This window comes from Vanessa atalanta, chromosome 20 (assembly GCF_905147765.1).
Source record: "Vanessa atalanta chromosome 20, ilVanAtal1.2, whole genome shotgun sequence".
Taxonomy (NCBI): domain Eukaryota; kingdom Metazoa; phylum Arthropoda; class Insecta; order Lepidoptera; family Nymphalidae; genus Vanessa; species Vanessa atalanta.
The window spans coordinates 6,982,441-6,995,303 of NC_061890.1; the positions used below are offsets into that span (position 1 = coordinate 6,982,441).

Sequence of the window (12,863 nt, forward strand, 5' to 3'; positions counted from 1 at the left end):
TACTTTTATTGTCTAATGGATGATCTTTCATCATGATTATGATAAAGGTGTTGACTTGTATTTTCTTCATTTATGTAGCAGTGGAACATTTTAGAAGCACAGGGTTCGAATCCATTTTTTTTATTGCTACTGTATTTACTATATACCATCTGAACCTTTTGCCATGCAGTACATATGTGTGAAGATGCATTTTAATGGTTCCCTCCTACAGTAACAAAATATATAACATGATTTATATATTAATATATATTTTTTGATTATGGCAATGATTAGTCAATTAACATAACTCAGTCGTGAAGATACAAAAAAGGTATCAAATTTTGATGCGAGTGGAGGTGCTGGGATTTGAACCCAGGACTTTCAGCATGCGAAGCAGACACTCTACCACTGAGTTACACCCCCGATAAGGTATAAGTCAAAAATCAATGATAATTTATGCACATCGTCCAATATGCTATAGATGGTATATATAGTTAGAAGACATCTCTATTCCTAATACAAATCGCCATTTTTATCTGTGAGCTCTCGGACAATAAGGTAAGGTATTTATTTTCAATGGTTTTGTTTGAATATTTAAAAGGTATTTGCTTTTGATATTTGCTAAGTAATTTAAATTAGTTTGTATGGTTTGGTGTTTTTTTTTTAAACAATTTGAAGTTACAACAATGTTACAAAAAAAAATCTGGAGTCTAAACATATATAATGTTATCAGGCCGAGTTAAACATACCCTAGTCGTTATATGTCGCGGGACTCCTTTTCCCTTCGTAGCTACATATAGTACCTATATTATATCTCAATAACACATAACACAATTTTATTCATAGTTACGATTCTTTTTTACTATATGACATAGAAATACCATCACTATTCAAATAAAATCAATATTTGACTTCAAAAATTGTTAATAACGTTTTTTTTTATTATTATTATTTACTAGCTGGCCTTCGGTTTTACTCGCACGAAATTTATAAATGACGTGACGTAGAAGTGGCATAAAGGTGGTAAGGAACTGGCAAAGAATGCTTTGCCCTCCTTTTTGGAGACAATAATGTTAATAGCATTAAAAAATAAAATTATTTTAAAGATTTAAAAATAAGGAGTTCAAGTTCTAAATTTGATAAGTCGATGTAAACATTTAAAACAATAAACTGTATATGTTCGTTAACTTGAATTTTTACATTAATTTAGCTTGAGACCTTTAGGCCATTCGAACCCCAAGAGTACAAATAAAAAAACATTTGACATCGAAATGACGTGATATCATCGGTCGAGAACTTAAATAACATTTAATTAATTATTGATTCACACAAATGACGTATTGAATTTCCACGAAGCTATTATTTGAATGTTGGTAGTAAAATTTAACTGGATGCCAGTAGTTACCTGGAATAGTGTTGTATTGTTAATAAAGATGTATTAATCAAGAACCGATTGTAGTGCACAATATAGGTAGCTTAGCTATAGGCAAATCGCATGGAATGCCTAAATTCCTAGCTTTCACTTTGAAATTAATTTACCAATAATCGAAAACTCAGTCAACATTTTCATTTAATTCCTGTGGTTAATATGACCTCTTCCTATCAAGAGGCCCGATTGCCAGTCCGCCTACAGTTTTAAACAAATAAAAAAAGGATACGATAAATGTCGACTAATTCTAATTTTTGACTACGGAACAGTTAAATTAAATAGGACTCTATTAGCACTTGTTGTGACATATTGGCGTCTATAATTGGATTTATGATGTGAACGGTTTTCCTTTCATCAGACAAGGTCGTACAAAGGTGACTTAACAAAGAAAACGTGTGACAGCGAGTTTTAATTACGTTATTCGTTTTGGTAGTGTATCGATGTCTGAGTGGCGTATATTTGTATTAGGGTCAGAAATCATTACCGGTCTCGTCCAATCAGGGAACCGGATCTGCTTATCAGGGTCCCAAGAATTCAACATATTTTTTTAATAAATTCGATTCGATTGTATTCATGTAAAAACGCGTCAATAATGATTGTAATTTTTATGTCTCATAGTTGACTCAATTGAACTGATTTACAGAACAACATATATACTTTATTTTAGAATTTGATCATTATCATAAATCAATCATATATCAATAAATAAAAAAAAGACTGTTAACTTTAGCTTAAATAATACGATTTAATTTAAAGTTTGAATACCTAGTTGAATATATTCCAATCAAATGCAATAACAATAAAATGTAATTTCATTGAATATTTGACGCAAAAATACGTTTCAAACATTAAGCCTTGCCCTAGTCTTGTATTGTTAATTGATAGAGAGTTGGAAACACCTACAGTTCTCTAAATGTTGGACGAGTTTTTGAATGAGTTTAGAAACAAGCTTATAAACTTTGAAATTATTCTATAATCTAAATAACATACATCTATATATATATCGGCTGCCTTCCCCAAAACTGCGTAAAGACAGACGCTACAGACAGATTTTGTTATATATATATATAGTGCCCTAGGGCCCTAGGGCCTCCACATGAGAGGGGCCCCCACTAAATAAGAAGTAGTGTTACTAATTACTCTTTTAAAAGTTACCGATATAATTAAATAAATTATAGCTTACTGATTGAAATTAAAATATTCTAATTAAATCATAATATAATGAGCAGGGTCTCAACGCCTCTGTTAGTCTAGGGCCTCTCCTTTGTGGCCCCAGGACCTTTAGATCTGCCTCTGTTTGTACGCGATAAACCAGGATTAGGTTAGCTGATTTATAATAGCCCGTTTAACTCAAAAACTATCAGAACGATTTGAATAATTCTTTTGTTTCCCAATTTTTTCGTGCGTCCGTGCGTTTGATGAATCGTTTGCGTATTATCATTTACATAAAAGTAACATTGATTCAAATTCCATATATATTTTTTATTAGCATTAAAATCTGAAATTTAGAATTATTGTTGACTATACAAATTGTATTTGAAACTTGAAGTAATTTGTTGAATGTAATATTATGCCTTTCTATTGGTGTTATTTATACTTATTATAAATGCGAATGTAACTCTGTCTGACTGTTTTCACGGCTAAGCCAACGGAAACTTAAGAAAGGACATACATTTTATACCCGACAACCAAGCATTAAAACGCAAGCGAATCCGCGGTTCAGAACTAGGCTTTTTACTTGAATTAATAATATCAACTTGGTATTTTTTGTAACATCTTCACTACGTATATTTCCTAACTTCACTACCACTTGTCCATAAACGTCAACCGATATATCAAACTGTACGAAACATGTACATATGTCTAAACCACAAGGTGTAAACTATTCGGAACACCTAGCTATACTTTATTATATTTTTAAATCGCTAATATATGTAATATATAAGGCCTTAGTTATATACAAAAAAAAATACATACAAATCATGACCGCGTGGATTGGTGGCAAAAATGCGAACAGTATTTCCAGTATTGATTCGCAATTCCGATCGTTTAGACAAAAAACGAACCAGTCTTTTGATATTATGTAATATTAATATTCCTAGCCCTATTTCTAATATGCCATCAAATAAATGCGGAGATTTTCTATCTCAATAAAATGTGACTGAAAATGTAATATGACCTAGTAGAAAACATACTAATCTTCCATGATTAGTAGCGCAATTAATTATCCAATATAATTAATATCCAACATTTATTAATATATATATATGATGATGAATGACCAATGTCCCCTAGATGGGGAAAAGGGGGTCCACAGATGTCCTCCATCGCGATCGGTCTTAAGCTTCACGCTTCACCTCGCTCCACGTCATTCCGATGCACGCCGCCTGTACCAACACGGAGTGTCGTCAGGTTTGACGAGGACGGCCACGCTTTCTTTTCCCTTGGGGATTCCAGTCCAAAACATGTTTGGTAAAGCAAATATGGTCGGTGTCCCTTCGGAGCGTGTGGCCAATCCATCTCCACTTGTGACGCTTGATCTGACTGTTGATCGGGTTCTCATGGCATTTCTCCAACAGCTCTACGTTTGAGATGGTCTTGGGCCAGTAAATAAATATATACATAAATATGGGACGTATATTTGTCTATTATATTATTTAGTTTAGTATTTAAAAAACAAGTTTTACTTATTTATCATTAATTCTATACTTAAAATACCATAATTTTAATCTTTATAATAATATTTAATTTTATTGCCTTTACCTAAATTATTTTAATGACATATACATAATACTCAAACTTTAGAGAAGCTGGACCGGACGCGTATATACTCTTTTCCAATCATAAGAGGAGAAAAGTCAAATAAACAACATTTGACAGCAAATTGACGCGACATCATTGGTCGAGAGCTTGATTAATCTATGATATTCACTATGGATTTTGCAAAAAATGGCGTTTTGAACGTCGACTAAACTGTTATCGGAATTTTGGAAGTAAAATTAAAGTGGATAAAAGAAGTTAAGTGTAATGTATTATAAATAAAGATCAAATCAAATCATTCAATAAATAAATATTTCTTTGTCAAATATTTTTTATTATCATTTGTTTACGCTATAAACTAAATAATTTAAAAAAGGAATCACATCATTTTTAATTGACAACCTCTGTGGTCGAGTAGTGTGTACGCCGGCTTTCATGGGTACGCTACTCCGAGGTCCCTGTGGTACCGTCGTTACTTCTGATTTTCCATAACACAAGTGTAAAGCACTTGTGCTACTTACATTGGGATCAGAGTAATGTATGTGATGTTGTCCAATATTTATTCATTATTTATTTAATTTGATATGTATCCATTTGTAAAGAAATAAGTGATTCTAGATTGTTCCATAGGCTCTTTACAGCTCTCTCATTCCATAGGTCGTCTTTAAACCTTAAAGTCTATCATAAACACCAATCTATTAGAATATAAAAATTTCTTATGTAATGCTTTTGCGAAAAAAGATCAAGTAGATTCAATTTACACAGATATTAGCAAGGCTTTCGATAAAATTAATCACAAAATTTTGCTGGAAAAATTAAAACTGGTATTCATGGTTGCTTGTTTAGATGGGTAAAATCGTATCTATTAAATAGAAATCAATTAGTACGACTAAAAGGTCTATTATCGTCACCGGTTATTATTAAATCAGGTGTGCCCCAAGGTTCACATTTGGGGCCCCTTTTCTTTAACGTATTTATAAATGATCTCATTAATGAGTTAACTTCACCCTCTATACTATATGCGGACGATTTAAAAATATTTAACGTCATTACTAATTATCTTGACTGTGTAAATCTACAAAATGACCTTACTACTCTGTCCAAATGGTGTCAAGTAAATAAAATGAACTTAAATATTAAAAAATGCTTTGTTATATCTTTTACAAAAAAACGTCATAAAATATCTTTTGAGTACAAACTGCAGGGCCAGGCAATTGCTCGACAATCAGTAGCTAAAGATCTTGGAATACTTTTTGATGACCAATTAACTTTTCGCGATCATTATAATAATATTACAACCAAAGCTTATAAAAATTTGGGTTTCATAATACGTACAACAAAATCCTTCAAAGAATCTAATGCTATTATTTCATTGTATAACACCTTAGTTCGGAGCATCCTGGAGTACTGTGCCGTGGTTTGGTCTCCTTCTTACTATGTGCATTCAGATAGAATTGAAAAAATACAACGAAAGTTTCTAAAAGTATTAACTTATCGAAACAATCTCCATAGACAAATCAAAAGCTACAAAGATCGTCTAATAAAATTCAAAATGGGCTCATTAAGTACTCGTCGACAGCAGCAGGACTTGATTACACTTCACAAAATCATACATTCAAATTTAGATTCTTCTGCTTTGCTCGCGAGCATAAATATTAATACGAGGTACAACTGCCGCAAGCCAAAAACATTTTCTTTACAAGTTTTTAAAACCAATACCTCTTTTTATAATCCAGTTATCAGAATGTGCCGCCTTTATAATGAAATAACTAATAATAATAATCATGAAATTGATATTTTTAATATAAACCAAGCGTCCTTTGTAAAAATTGTAAAAAATGTCTATTTTAAAAATGCAATTTGTAAACTTAAAAAATTGTAGTTATTAACGATTATATTTTTTTGTCTTTTTCGTAAATTCAAACCAAAATTGTTTATTATACCATTTATTTATTTTCTTCTTGTAAATTTAATTCGTGTAACTTCATTGAATATCAATTTTAATATTTTATTTTTGTCTTTTTTTGTTTAGTCCATGTAATTTAATTTTATTATGTTCTTGATATACCTACTGTTGTTATTGTTTAGTACTAATACATAGTTATCCCCTGTATTGGAATTTGTTAACTGTAATAATTGGCAATCCCGTCATGTTGTGCATGCACCCTTAGGGTTATAATCTGTTCGACACTATTAATGTTTAAGAAATATTCTCTATGTGATTGTAACCTGTTGTGTTTGCCTTAATAAATAAATAAATAAATAAATAAATAAATAAAACGTTACAATATACGTAAGTAATTATTCGTCATACACCAACTGACTCGGTAAGTGTGATATTTCTATTATAGTTCTTTGTTCAATTGTCTTCGTGAGATTCCATTCATGTCGTTCGTTACATTGTCCATACGAACAAATGACAATAGGGATGACATATCAGCTTTTCCTGCTTCCCGTGATACAATCAGCGACAGACTGTAAATTTCCCAATACTGGGCTCCTCTCCCTTTGAGGAGAAGGTTTGGAGCATATTCCACCAATGCTCCATTGCGGGTTCTTGGATACACACGTGGCATATTTCGTTGAAATTAGACACATTCAGGTTTCCTCGCGATGTTAACCCTCACCGTCGAGCACAAGATGAATTATAAACACAAATTAAGCACATGAAAATTCAGTTGTGCTTGCCTGGGTTTGAATCAATCAATCATCGGTCAAAAAGCACGCGTTCGTACCACTGAGCCATCTCGGCTCACTGGACCATCTCGGGTTCGTCATACGTATCGAATGAAATTAGACAATATTTCGTTTCTAATTAGAATTAAAGGGGTTCGGTTTAATTTAATTTACTAGCTCTGTCGTATGAGTACATTTTACTTCCAAACAGCAATACTTAGTCTAAGTAATAGTCTAGTAATAGTTGTGTTCCGGTTTGAAGAGTTACTGCAGGCACAAGGAACATAACTTCTTAGCTCCCAAGTTTGGTGTTATGTAACGAATAGAATATTTCTTACAGCGCTAATATCTACAGTCAGTGGTGATGATTTACCATAAAAAGTTTGGATTCGAAGAATTGGATTGGAATTAGTGTGGTGGAATAAACTTCAAACCTCCTCCTCGAGATCAAAAGTTTGTTGGGATGTTACTTTAGTCTTGTTATCTTATCTTATCTAGTTAAAGTATTACGACCTCCGTGGTCGAGTAGTGTGTACACCGGTTTTCATGGGTACGCCACTCCGAGGTCCCGGGTTCGATTCCCGGCCGAGTCGATGTAGAACGAATTCATTAGTTTTCTATGTTGTCTTGGGTTTGGGTGTTTGTGGTACCGTCGTTACTTCTGATTTCCATAACACAAGTGCTTTAGCTACTTACATTGGGATCAGAGTAATGTATGTGATGTTGTCCAATATTAAAAAAAAAAAAAAATTAATAATATAATTATTGCCAGTATTATAATTCAGTTCGTATTGTAATTGTTTCTCGTTTTATTTTATTCGATATAATTAGCGGCCGTGTTTATTTATTTATTAAAGAACCACCAACAAAATTAGACGTGGATATTTTACATAAAATTTATCTATCCTTAGGTTGCAATTATACATATAATTTCACTTCAAGGTAGTTACAGCTAGCATAAAAAATAAAACTATACGAAAACATATAAGGCTAAAATTAAAACTTAAACTAGGACTACCAGTATTTATGTATATATGAATTTATAAAACATAAACTAATTAAGTGTTCGTTGACCGTGGGCGTACTCGTTTTAGATGCTATATGAATTTCTTTTTTTATTTATTCCACTTTCGTTTTATGATTCTTTACATTCTATTTTGTGAAATTAAATATCATAGCGGTTCTGTTTTTGAATTATGGATGTGTTTTTTTTTTAATTAATCTCATTATTGTTTGTGCGTTTTATGTGCCATGATATTACGCTTACATTTGTGAACTATAAGTATTTGAAACGGGATATTTATCATTTTTTTTTTATTTTTATTTGGTGGAGCTCGATATTTCGACATTATCCAGCTCCACCAAATAAAGATAAAAAAACAAGGTAAATATCCCGTTTCAAATACTTATAGTAATATAAAATAACCATGTTAATTTAAAATCTTAAATTTGTTGTGTGTTGTTGTTCATTCATTCAGAATGAATTCAAGCGACATTTATGCTAATTTGGTACCTAAATAATGAAGTTACATCGATTTCCACTAAATTCAACGTCAGCCATTTTGTCGAAAGAAAATGACGAAACGCTTAGAATAAACTATTGTTATCGACGTGATTCGTCTCGTGATCTTCAATTGTTCGTGTCATGGTGAAATCGAATACAATATATTTATTTTTCCACATAATACGAATTAAAATCAAAATTAGTAATGAAAATGGTAGAAAGTAACTACTAAGTTTCTTGCCGGTTCTTCTCGATATAATCTACTTTCCAAACCGGTGGTAGCTTTAAATTTAATTTAACTGTGTAACATGACGATTCAAAAGTGCTTTTATGAGCCTACTTGATTTTGATTTTCATATCCTTAATTGCTTTGGTTGTCTGGCTTAACCTTTATTATATTAAAACATATTTATAAAGTATTTGATGACATATTTATATCAGTTCTTATCAAATTTCAATAACGTAAGTAACGTAACTATCTTACATTTGAATAGATATAATATGAAATCATATTACTAATATAATTACAAAACAATTTCACGATAAAACACTTAAATAGAAACTCGAAGACAGCTTTAAATCAAAATGTAAGTTAATTATAAAAATGTTATTTTGGTCCGAATATTAAATAAGAAATTGTTTTTATCTGTTTCATTTTAATTGTATTTTTATTTATGAATTGAATAATTTGTTAAATGTCAAATTAGAAACTAAAAAACAATTTAAATATATATTTAATATAATTTTGTTAAAAATCATTTACAAAAAATATTTATAAAAAATAAGCTACACATCCTTGAAGAGTTCCTTCATCTGGAGCCAATCCTGGCTGTGTTACGATTGATGCATTGTCATCGGAGATAAACCAAGGATTGATATCAGGACTATATAGGACAAGAGGAAGCGTTTTAAATTCAGATACGACGTTGCAAGTTAAACAAACAATAGAAGCTCGTAACAACGAAATACTTTCATGATTTTTTTAAATATTTTATTCTTAATTTAAAACAAGATTATATCATAGCGTTTAAAATGGCAACAAGGTTATAAGTCGGTTCGACGTTTGGGATGGTACTCCCGTACTGGTAAGGATAGTTTTTAATGGCTTCCTTATGCTAGAAGTGTGTCAATGAACAGTTTACGTTATTACATTTTTTTTAGTAATAGTATATGTACGTAAATAATAAAGGAAGTATCAATATGTGATATGTTTATTAAAATGATTATTTATTTTTAATGTATGTCAGTCGATAAATTATTATTAATTTGTATAGTTAAGGCTAAGGTTTAACCATGAAAATAACATCGTTCGGTTTTTATTTTTGTATTTTTGTATTATCGCGGGCACACCGCGACTTCGTGCTCGTTTGAATTTAATAAAAAAGCGTGACTTTATTATTATTTTACATATAAATCTAAAATAAGCCGTTCCAGAGATTAGCCCGAACAAACAGACAGACAGATAGACAAAAATTGTAAAAAAATGTTATTTAGGTATATGTACCGTGTATACATACATATGCATTTAGTAAAACTCGGTTATTTTTATATTACAAACAGACACTCCAATTTTATTATATGTATAGATTTAACCCGCGTAACAATGAAATCTTTGTTTAGTCATATTTTTATTTGTAGTGAGTAAGCTTTTGCTTTCATTATCATGTAGGTGGCAAACGAGCAAAAGGCTCACCTGATAGAAAGTGACTAAGTGACATGGACAACATCGGGGGTCTTGCGTTGTGTTTCCGGCCTTTAAGAAATGAAAGACCTTAGAAGTAAGTCGCAGTGTAAACTAGTCCTATGATCCTTTGGCGGACGAGCATATGGACCACCTGATAGTAAATGGTCACCACCATCCATATACAATGGCGCTGTAAGAAATATTAAGCATTCCTTACATCGCCAATGCGCCACCGATCTTGGGAACTAAGATGTTATGTCCCTTGTGCCTGTGATTACACTGGTAGAGCTCGCTGTAAGCGCTACGATCACCCTAGCAAGTTTTTATCCTGTACTATGACTATGATATATCTGTATAAATTTCATTTTATTATAACAGATATATAAACCTACTACTAACAGCGCGACTATTAAGGCAATTTCTGCCTCGCGTAACCACTCTATGAAATCAACTTTCGCCAGCGGTTTTTCCGAGTCGATACGATTTAGGAACCTTTCATTTTTAAAAGGCGTCTGCAAGGAGTGTTGCACAAATGGACAACACTCTGGGTGGTAGTAGTCAGTTTTCATCACATGATCCTGTTGCTTGTCTGGTACATATGCGAAAAATATGTATAAACTCAAACTCAAATTCCTTTATTCAATATGGAAGCATTAAACTTACTTATTTGTTAGTCAAAACACTGCCACCGATTCGGAATAGAAAACACCCTGACCTGAGAGGAACCGGCGAAAGAAACAGAGCGGGTCTTTTTTTGTCTATTTTATTATTTACGCAATTGAATATGAATAAAAACAGAGTTTCATTCCCAAGGTGTGGTATCAATCATAAATTCACTAATGGTATAATAAACCTTTCGCACAGTCCTTAAATATTTTTTTTAATTTGGCAACAGAGGCATTTTGAACGCTTTCCACATTGCCCCACAAAGGAGTTACTGACTCTATGCAGAGAAACATAAGTAACAAGTTTGTGTTTGTTCCTTGTACCGATGCTATGAGTATCACATTTTCTCGTAAAATCCTTAATATTATAAATATATACAGTTATAAAAGTAATAAATATAATGATTAATTTTAAAGTGCTCACTTGAACATATTTATCGAACATTTACTCGAAAACTGATATAGAATAATAATTAAAGTACTCTTAAGTGCGCGTTCACGCTTATAATCTTAAGCGCGAAACTCCACGGCGCGATAATTACTCTTGTAATACGAGAACATGAAATTCTCCCTCGTCACGTCAATAGTATAAATTTAAGACGGGTGATACTGCAAAGCGTACCTGCTTATGTAATATATTATATACTAAAACCTTCACACAAACGCGTCGCATCTCCTGATATAAATTTTATGTATACCTACTGGCTTATTATTGATATATATGTTCATATACTAACTACTACATGTATATTATAATAATGGAGAAGGTTTGGAGCATATTCCACCACGCTGCTCCAATGCGGGTTAGTGGAATACACATGTGGCAGAATTTCGTTGAAATTAGACACATGCAGGTTTCCTCACGATGTTTTCCTTCGCCGTCGAGCACGAAATGAATTATAAACACAAATTAAGCACATGAAAATTCAGTGGGGCTTGTCTGGGTTTGCACCCGAAATCATCGGTTAAGACGCACGCGTTCTAACCACTGGGAAAACTCGGCTTACACGCAGTCTATACCTGTTTTCAATCGAAAACCTCTTGAAATTTGCGGGAGATTATAAAATATGATAAAGCATCTAATCGAATTCACTCGTATCTATGGATTGAAGGCAACTGTAAAAATGTCGAGTCGTTTAAAAAATACTTTAATGTATTTCACGTGAAATACCATATCAACGACCTAAATCTGTATATCAAGTGAAATTGTCAGAAGATACTTGACTGTGATTATGATTACCGAAGATTGTTCAGAAGAATTAGACACGCGGTTCCAAATACCAATCACATGTGTTTAATTCGTGTTTATAATCCATATCGAGCTCGATGGTGAAGGAAAACACGTTTACTTGGTGGTAGGGCTTTGTGCCTAGGTTGGTACCACCCGCTCATCAGATATTCTGCCGTCAACAACAGTACTCAGTATTGTTGTGTTCCGGTTTGAAGATTGAGCGAAAGATTTTTTATGTGTTTATTGTCCCATAATCACTGGGAAAAATCGACTTACTCTATTAATATATAAGATTGAGTTTTTACGTATGTCTAACGTTCTATTTCCTTTTTTCAAATATTTAAATATAATTCAAATTTGGAATGCCAGCAAAAATCTATGTTAACAGGAGTTTGACTATAGGTTAACCTACAGTTCTTCTCTAATTGGGATAAGTCTGCATTTGTACACTTTTCTCTTAAGATACAAGTTATATGATCGTTAATTGTATGCGATAAAGATTTCAACAACTTGAGGAAAGACTCCTTATCAGCTATATTGTGACATTGAAAACGTTGCAAGTAAAACTCTAAAATCGTAATCACTGGATTTAGGCATTCTCTAAGTATTTATTATAAAGGGACGACTTTTTCGGACTTTTACCATTTTTTTTTTTTTTCTCGCTGGAAAAACGCGTTACGCGCTTCCCCCACGTGATGGAAGGTGGGGGGGGGGGGGACTCCCCGGAGCCCTGAACGCCGAGTGCGCCCAGGTACGCCGGGTTTACCCACTAAAAAACAGACGGAGAGGGCTCCGTCTTTCGGCGGGCGCCACGGGATCGCTTGCGCATGCTACCGTGACGACTTTTACCATTCCAACCTAACCTAACCTAACATGTAAATCCTAAGAGTTACCAAGTGAATGATGGTAAAAGTTCGAATTCCAAAGTTTTATGG

The 12,863-nt window shown here is 32.7% G+C and overlaps 1 non-coding gene across 1 annotated transcript; it reads right to left on the bottom strand.

Moving 5' to 3' along the window:
- Positions 1-330: 330 nt before the first annotated feature.
- Trnaa-cgc lies at positions 331-402 on the bottom strand. Its single transcript has one exon. It is a non-coding gene; the product is annotated as a tRNA-Ala (tRNA).
- Positions 403-12,863: the final 12,461 nt, after the last annotated feature.